Here is a 7,852-nt window from a genome sequence, read left to right as displayed (position 1 = left end):
AGGGTCCGCATCATGAGCCTCTGCAGCTGGTGGAAGGTGGGGGGGGGCAGGTGGGGGCCGAGCCTGGGCAGATAGCTGTGAGGTACGTTTCCATCTCTGCGGGTCGGGCAGGCGAAGCCATTTCCAATCTGCTCTCTATCATTTTCAATATCATTAATCCCAGACACTCTATTTTCCATGCCTGCGCAGCCAGGCCCCCGAGTGTGCGCCGTGTAAAGTGACACATATTCATCACCGGCTCGTGGTGCCGGCGCCGACGCTGATACAATATTAGTGTTGCCCCCCCGCATGGGGCCCGCTCCGCCCGGCTCCCCGATGGCATGAATCCATCACCTGGACCCCGTGTCACTTTCCCCAGCAGCCACATTTGTTTGGGCACTTAGGAGGTAATTGTGGCACATTAGCCAGGGGTGGGGAAGGGCAGGGCTTTGGGCCTCTGTGAAGCGGAGAAGGAGGCATCTTCATGTACAGCCCCAATGCATCCTGGCCGGGCCCAGCACCTGGCTTTGGCTAAGGCTCCTAAAAACCCGGGTTCTTGCCCAGTTCTATGTGGAAAGCGTGGAAATGGACCCAGTGTTGGGGAGGTCAAGTCTGGGCCTATCTGGAAGACTTAGAGGGGACAGCTTCCAAGCCTTTTCTTGTCGAGATGACCCTGTCCCAGCACTGGAACTGGTGTGGCAACCTGAATACCACTGGTTCCACATGGAGTGGGTGGAGGTGAGCCCGACTCTGAGGAAAACTCTGGCCCTGGCCTCGGAGCCTGGTTCCAAGAGGAGAGGCTCTGTCTCTAAGAGAGGTGACAAGGTTCAGTCCTCAGAACCTTAACTGAGTCCAGGTGGAAGGGTTGTCAAGCCAGCCTAATTGCTAGAAGTGGGTCAGATCAGGGTTCTTCGCGGAGACTGCCTGGAGGTGGTGAGCTGCACACAGGGGTAGCTTCTGGGATCAGGGAGTCTGAGCGCACAGTTAGAAGGGAGGAGCAGCCAGGGTCATTGATCTGAGCAGAAGCCAGACCACGAAAGGGCATGGGTTTTCCCTCTCTAGTCCTCAGGGATAACACCCATTAACCTCGTCAGCAGACAAATTGCCCATCTTGTCAAATTCCCATTTAAAATGCAAACTCGATTTGACAGTGTAAACTGAGTGGAGGTGGGAGCAGATAATCCAGTGGAGGCTCATTACGGAGGCCCAATGAGAGGGACCTGCTGGGATGGCCTAACGAACCTGCCATGATGAACCTTCCAGCCTGTTAATATCCCACCATCCACTCGATACCTCTGCCTGCCCTGCTGCCCACCCCTGCAAAAAAGTCTGGGGATCCCAGCTCCCCACCACTACCTCTGGGATGGTCCATCTCAAAACTTTGGAATTACAGCTGAGAATCCGTCCCTACCTCTCTGCCTGGTCACGGAGCAGTTTTTTTACAAGGCAACAGCAACCAACCCTTCCCAGCCCTCATTGGGACCCTGAACATGTATTCCCCTACTGGATACGGACTGTAGCTGTCCTGTGAGTTGGAATTATCAACTCAAATTTCCACCTGAGAAACCCGAGGCTCAGGAGGCCTTCTTGCCGGAAGCAGCAGGCAGAGTGGCTTCTCTGGGAAATCCATCAGACTCCCCCGGTCAGGCTGCAGCTGCTGTAGTACACTGTGTTTTGGTTGTGAATGGATGTCCTTCTTCCCTCGGCTTCCCTGGTTTCAGGGCAGTCACTTGCTGTGTGAGGCTAGGAAAAGTGACATCCTTTTAAGCCTCATTTGTCTCATCTGTTAAAAAAAAAAGTGAACAACAATGGAGAATTTTAGTAAAGTTTTTGGCTTTGAATACTAATAACTACTCTAGCAATGTTTGCAGGTGTTTCACCTAGGGTGTTGGTCTAGGGAACGGAGGGTGTGGTGGGAAGAGGAAGGAGGCTGGTCTCTGAGGAAGCAGCTACTGAACAGGCCCCTCTTGGCTTCCAGGGGCCCCCTAGGCTCACATAGTCTTCTGTCTTCTCAGCTCCATGTGCAGGCTGCCATAATAAGAAAGACGCCCATGGTCACTCTCAGGGACTGGACTGGGTCTGACAGGTCTTCCAGGAGAGCATCCTGGGACACAGGAAGGTTCTGCCCTCTCTGCACTGGTCCCTGCCCTGTGCTGCAGCTGGGCTATCGCCATCCATTTCTAAATCAGATAATGCCATGGACAGTTAATGGTCTGTAGTTTCACCTCACCCCCCAGACAGGTACATACAGAGCCTCCAGCCAGGCTACACTTGTCCCTGCGGCGACCTGGGATGTTATGCTGCCCAAACAAGATTGGAGCTGGCACTGAGTGACTCTGCGTTCCCTGTCAATCCTTCCCAGGTACCATGACTCTGCATTTTCCTACCAGGATTTCTTACTTCCTCCAGGGTAGAGTGTGAATCTCTCAGCTGGCATTCAAGGCCTTTCACAATCTGGCCGCAGTTTATCTGCAGTCTCTCCCATGGCAGTTTTCTGAACTTCCCTATCCCATTGGCCAGCTTTGAGTTACCCTCATACCTTCCTTTGGTACCCCCTCTATATTCAGGGGGACAGAGGAGCACTTCCTTTGACCCTCTTCCTCACCTAGTTTTATCAGCGATCTGGAAGGGACCCTAGACCCTGTCTTGGGGGGGAGCTACAGAGGAGCAGCTGAGGGGTAGATGGAATCCCCCGACTCACTCCAGTTGTCTGCCCAACCACCCTCGGAGGCTGGCCTAATTCCCTTCAGAGCCCAGCTCCCATCTTCAGGGTGGTGCTTAGGGAGCCCAACGCTAATGCCTAAGAAAGTCGTGGGTGGATTAGAAAGCTAGGGGGATTAGGGCCAGAGCTGGTGGCTGATGCAGGAGCTGAGCCCCCTCCTCCTGAGGAAGAGGAGGCTAATCCTGCTTAGCGATTGAGGAGAAGGAGCTGCAGCGCTGGGGGAGACTTCTACTGAAGCTGCTGGGCCCAGCAAGCGTGGAAGAAAGATCACCAGGCCTGTCTGTCACCCTCCTTTGCCCTGAAAACTTTTCAACCTGCCATACCTACCCACACTGCCCTGTCCAGCCACTTCCCCCAACGATTTTTAAACAATTATTGAAAAATTTCTCTCTCTCCCTCTTTCTTACACACACACACACACACACACACACACACACACACACACACACAGACAGACACACACACACACAGACAGACACACACACACACAGACACACAACACACATATATGAATGCAGGTTTTTGTGGAGTCCAGGAGAGGGTGATAGCTCCCCTGGAGCTGGAGTTCCAGGCAGTTGTGAACTTCTGGACATGAGTGTTTAGAATCAAGTTCAGATCTTCCATAAGAGCAGTAAGCGCTCTTAACCAGGGAGTCTTCTCTCTAGTCCCATCCCCCGACTTTCCTAACAACCTATATCTCCATGCACTGTTCCTGTGTCCTATCTATCTATCTATCTATCTATCTATCTATCTATCTATCTATCTATCTATCTATCTATCTATCTATCTATCCATGCTGCCCAGAAAGTCTGTTGTGGATGTCTTTGGTGGCTGTTAGATTTATTCATGCCTGCAGCTCCTGGGAATGTTTCCTCCCCTGGAATTGTCCTCAGGTGCTCTCCCAAGGCCATGCCCTCCTCAGGTACAGTCTATAGGTGACAGGGTAACGCAAGAGTAGGAAAACATGCTCGGCCCCGTCTCAATCTGTGGCAACTCTGAAAGGCCATCCCAGCACTAGACTGGGCCGAGGAGTTGGCTGAGTCTCTAATATTCACTGCATTACAACTGGACCTCCTCCTCCAATACTGCTGTCCCCCGCCATCACTGCCCAGACCACTCTCCACGAGCTTCCTGCACACAGCCAATATCTCAAAGTCTCACCCTTCACTTTCTTCTTTGTATCTTACATTGGAGGATGGAAGCAGATTAGACTGGCCCATAAAATTATGGTCTGGTTTCAGAAGTTCCTAACCTGGATGCTAGGTGGCTAGGTGTGGATCAACGAACCTTTTACTGGGCACCAATCCTCTGGGCTCCTTTGGTTTCGGTGGGGTAGTGTAGGGAGCCACGTGTACTGAAGCGAGGCCTAAGGTTCGGCCGTGGAGATCCACTCTGAGATCCTGGCCTGAGAGAGGCCTGGGGGAACTGATTGCTGAACCAGAAAGAAAATCCTCATTAAGGGTTTAATCTGGGGTGAAAAGAGCTCACCTCCTGGGAGTCTGGTATGAATGGAAAGGAGAGCTCTGGTTTGGGAATCAGTGCTGAGTAGGAGAAAAGATGCTACATACAGCTGACTCCGAAAGGCAACTGTACTCTAGACTGGAAGATGCAGGTTGACTCACCTGCCTACTGACTGGGCTCTGCCGCTATCCGCCCACCCAAGCCTTCCTCTGCTGGCCTTGGCTTGTTTCCCAAGGAGTCTCTTTTCAAATGTGGTGCCCCACTGTAGGGAAGATGGGGCTTCTGAGTTGGTGGTGGGAGTGTGTAAGAAGGGCAGGAAACACACCCACTGGCGGACTCCTTAGCTCCTCTTGCTTGATGCTCTCTGGGAAGCGAGACCATCCTGGACCCAGGGCCTCTGGGAAATTCTGGCCCTGGACTAACTGGAGATCAGGGACAAGGAACTGGATGGAGTGACCTTTGAGAGTCAGTTTGGGATGTGGTGGTCAGTGGAGGGGACCACTTCCACGCTACTCCCTACGTTTGATGGACAAATGCTAATGATATTACCAGCAATTGACCAGAAACAAATAAATAATTCAGTCTGGCCTGAAAATGGGAGAAAAGTACTTAAATGCTATTGACAAGCCAGTCCCTGGCCTCATTACCCATGCAGACTCAGGCCTCTACATCGACCATGCCCCCAGACTCCTTCCAACCCCACTGTGGGCAGCCTTAGGCTCCCTCCCACCCACCTGGCTCAGGTTGGTCATGTGAAGAGTGACCCCAGGCAACCAGGTGGGGGAGCTGAGGCTCAGGCCAATGGAGCTCCTACAGAAAGGAAGGTAGTTAGTGAGTTACCCAGCCTCCTTTTCTTCTCCCCAAACCCATAGCTGTCTCTATTCATAGAAAAGTGATCTCTGGTTCCAGCCCTGTCCAGGTATACATTCAGGAGGCAGACACAGACATGTGTTCATATGTGTGCATGCAGAGCCGGCCCACAGCTGCTGTAGCCTCTTCCAGGACACGGGAAGAGCAGTGACCCCCTGGGCATCTGTCAGTCACCACGCTGTCAGGGGAATACAAACTCATTAAATGTTTCCTTTCTTGTCACAAGGGTCCTTAGTTCCCAAGTCAGGCCCGAGGAGAAGGAAAACATTGTGCAGCTGATCCTCCGAAGGCACACCCAGTATTCCTGACTCTGGTAAGGCGAGAGGAGACTGTGAAGGCTGTGGGCTTCTGGGGAGCTGGCAATTTTGGCTCCACGGCACATATATGATACAGCTCCTCCAGCAGCAGCAGCTCTGCAGAAGGAAATCATTTCCTTCAAGTCACTGTCTTCCAGGGCCCGCCTGCCTTCCAAGGAATCTCTCTTGGCATCATCTGACCTCTTTAGGGGAACCAGGGAGGCTGGAACATATTTATGTCAGAATCAGAAGCCAACACCATCCACTGGTCAGAGTCTGGGGAGCCTCAGGGACTCCCTTGACCAGTGCCTGGGTTTCAAGCAAGGGTTCAGTGGAGGTGAATCTGGAAGGAAGGTCTGTGACCTGGGGGATGGATGATGTCCCCAAGTTCCTGTACAGTCCAGGCCAGGAAACCAGAGCATCAGACCTGCAGTATGTTGGATTCTGGTGTGTGTTAGGGCGTGTCTCGAGCCCATGCCTCCCTTTTGGTCTCTTCCCTGGTGCTAGAGGAATCCCACTTCACCAGGACGCAGCCCCAGTGTTTTCTAAACCAGCCATTTCTTACCACTTCCGCTACCCTATAGGCTCCAGGGGCATCTCAGTGCCCCTCACCCTGGCCTCTGGACTGGAGTGAAAAACTCCTCCCTGCTGCTCACCATTCATAATGCTCATGTTTCTTCCACCAACATGTCCAATGTGTCCCACGGGGAGTCATTTATCCGGATCGACTGGCTCTCCTCTGTGCAAACATTCGTAGAGCATTAACAAGCCTAAAACCCAATTAGCCTTCAATTACTCAGCCTTAGCCAGATTTTCCGTGGTAGGGACAAGGCTAAGGAATGTATCTGGCATTGCTTGGGTAAAAGCCTTCTATTCCTTTGAGTCAACCTGCTCGCCTTGGACCGCCAGTCCTGCCCTAGCCAGATCGCACCCCCCCACACACACACACTCTGCTTCCTGCCCAATGTAAACATTCTACGTCTAGCCTCTCATTTCTCTTTAAAATTTTATTTCATAAATGTACATAACCAATACATGGCTTGAGAAGACTCAAGAAAACAATGCAAAATAATACAAAATGAAAAACTGACCGACCTGTTACTTCCTATTCCCTAAATCCTACTGTCAGTAATTTAGGGTTCTCATTTCCTTCTCATGTTTGAGTTTATTTATTTTTATTTTTATTTTCTTTTTACATTTTATTTAGTTTAGTTTAGTGTGTGTGTGTGTGTGTGTGTGTGTGTGTGTGTGTGTGTGTGTGTGTACATGCTATGGCCGGAATGTATAAGTCAGAAGACAACCTTCAGAAATTGGTTCTCTCTTTCCATCATGTATGTTCCAGGGATTGAACTCAGGTCACCAGACTTGGTAGCCAGTGTCTCTACCTGATGAGCCATCTTTCTGCTCCCCTACCACACACAGTTTTATTTAAACAGTTATTTTGGTGGGTTTATTTTGTTTGTTTTGGTTTTTGGTTTTCGAGACAAGGTTTTCCTCTGTAGGTTTGATGGCTTGGAACTTGCTACATAGACCAGGCTGGCCTCGAACTCACAGAGATCCACCTGCCTCTGCCTCCCAGGTGCTGGGATTAAAGGTGTGCACCACTATACCCAGCCAATTTTAACATTTTAAAATTAGGACCCCACTATTAGTGTTGCTTAATGACCCGCTCCAGCCTCTGCCCAACAGTGTCTTATTTCTGTCTTTCACCCTCACCTGCCTGCCTTCTTCACCTTTTCCTCACTTCCACGCCTCCCCTTTTCCTGGATTGTATCACCCTCTCCTTGCTTCCTCTTCAGCTACTCTCTCTCCTAACCGCCTTCTCATCCACACCTCCTCCTCCTCCTCTTCTTCCTCCTCCTCTCATCCATATCTCCTCATTCTTCCCTTCCACAACCCTTTTCCCTCCTCCCTGGGTACTGTGGCCGTGGGGGAGGGGTAGCCAACGCAGCTATTAGCTCTGCACCCCTAATACTCCCGAGTCTCTTGCTGCCTCTTAACACCTCCCTGAGCCTGGGCCTCTAAGCCCCATCTCCCTCTAGCCTTCCTCTAATCACTAAGGCTTATTTCTGATTTCCTGAAGTGACAAGGAGCTGGGCTTGGGGGAGGAGGGCTGTCAGCAAGCATCTTCTAGGATTGAGGAGAGAAAGGATGCAGGGAGGGAGGTCTGACTGATGGGACAGCAGCCGCTGAAACCAGCTAGGCCCATCTTACTGAGCAGGTGGCCTTGATGTTCTAGTCCCTTCTGTTTTTGCTTGCAGGTGTGCCTTTAGCAGTGGCTCTCAACCTTCCCGATGCCGTGACCCTTTAATACAGTTCCTCATGTTGTGGTGACCCCCAACCATAAAAATATTTTTTTTGCTACTTTGCAACTATAACTTCGCTACTGTTACGAATCATCATGTAACATCTGTGTTTTCCAGTGGTCTTAGGTCAGCCCCCCAACCCCCCCCGAAAGGGTCATGCGACCCCAGGGGTCGCGACCCACAGATTGAGAACCACTGCTTTAGAGTGTTTGTTCAGG

Source organism: Peromyscus leucopus, chromosome 2 (assembly GCF_004664715.2).
Source record: "Peromyscus leucopus breed LL Stock chromosome 2, UCI_PerLeu_2.1, whole genome shotgun sequence".
Taxonomy (NCBI): domain Eukaryota; kingdom Metazoa; phylum Chordata; class Mammalia; order Rodentia; family Cricetidae; genus Peromyscus; species Peromyscus leucopus.
This window is presented reverse-complemented; position numbering follows the sequence as displayed.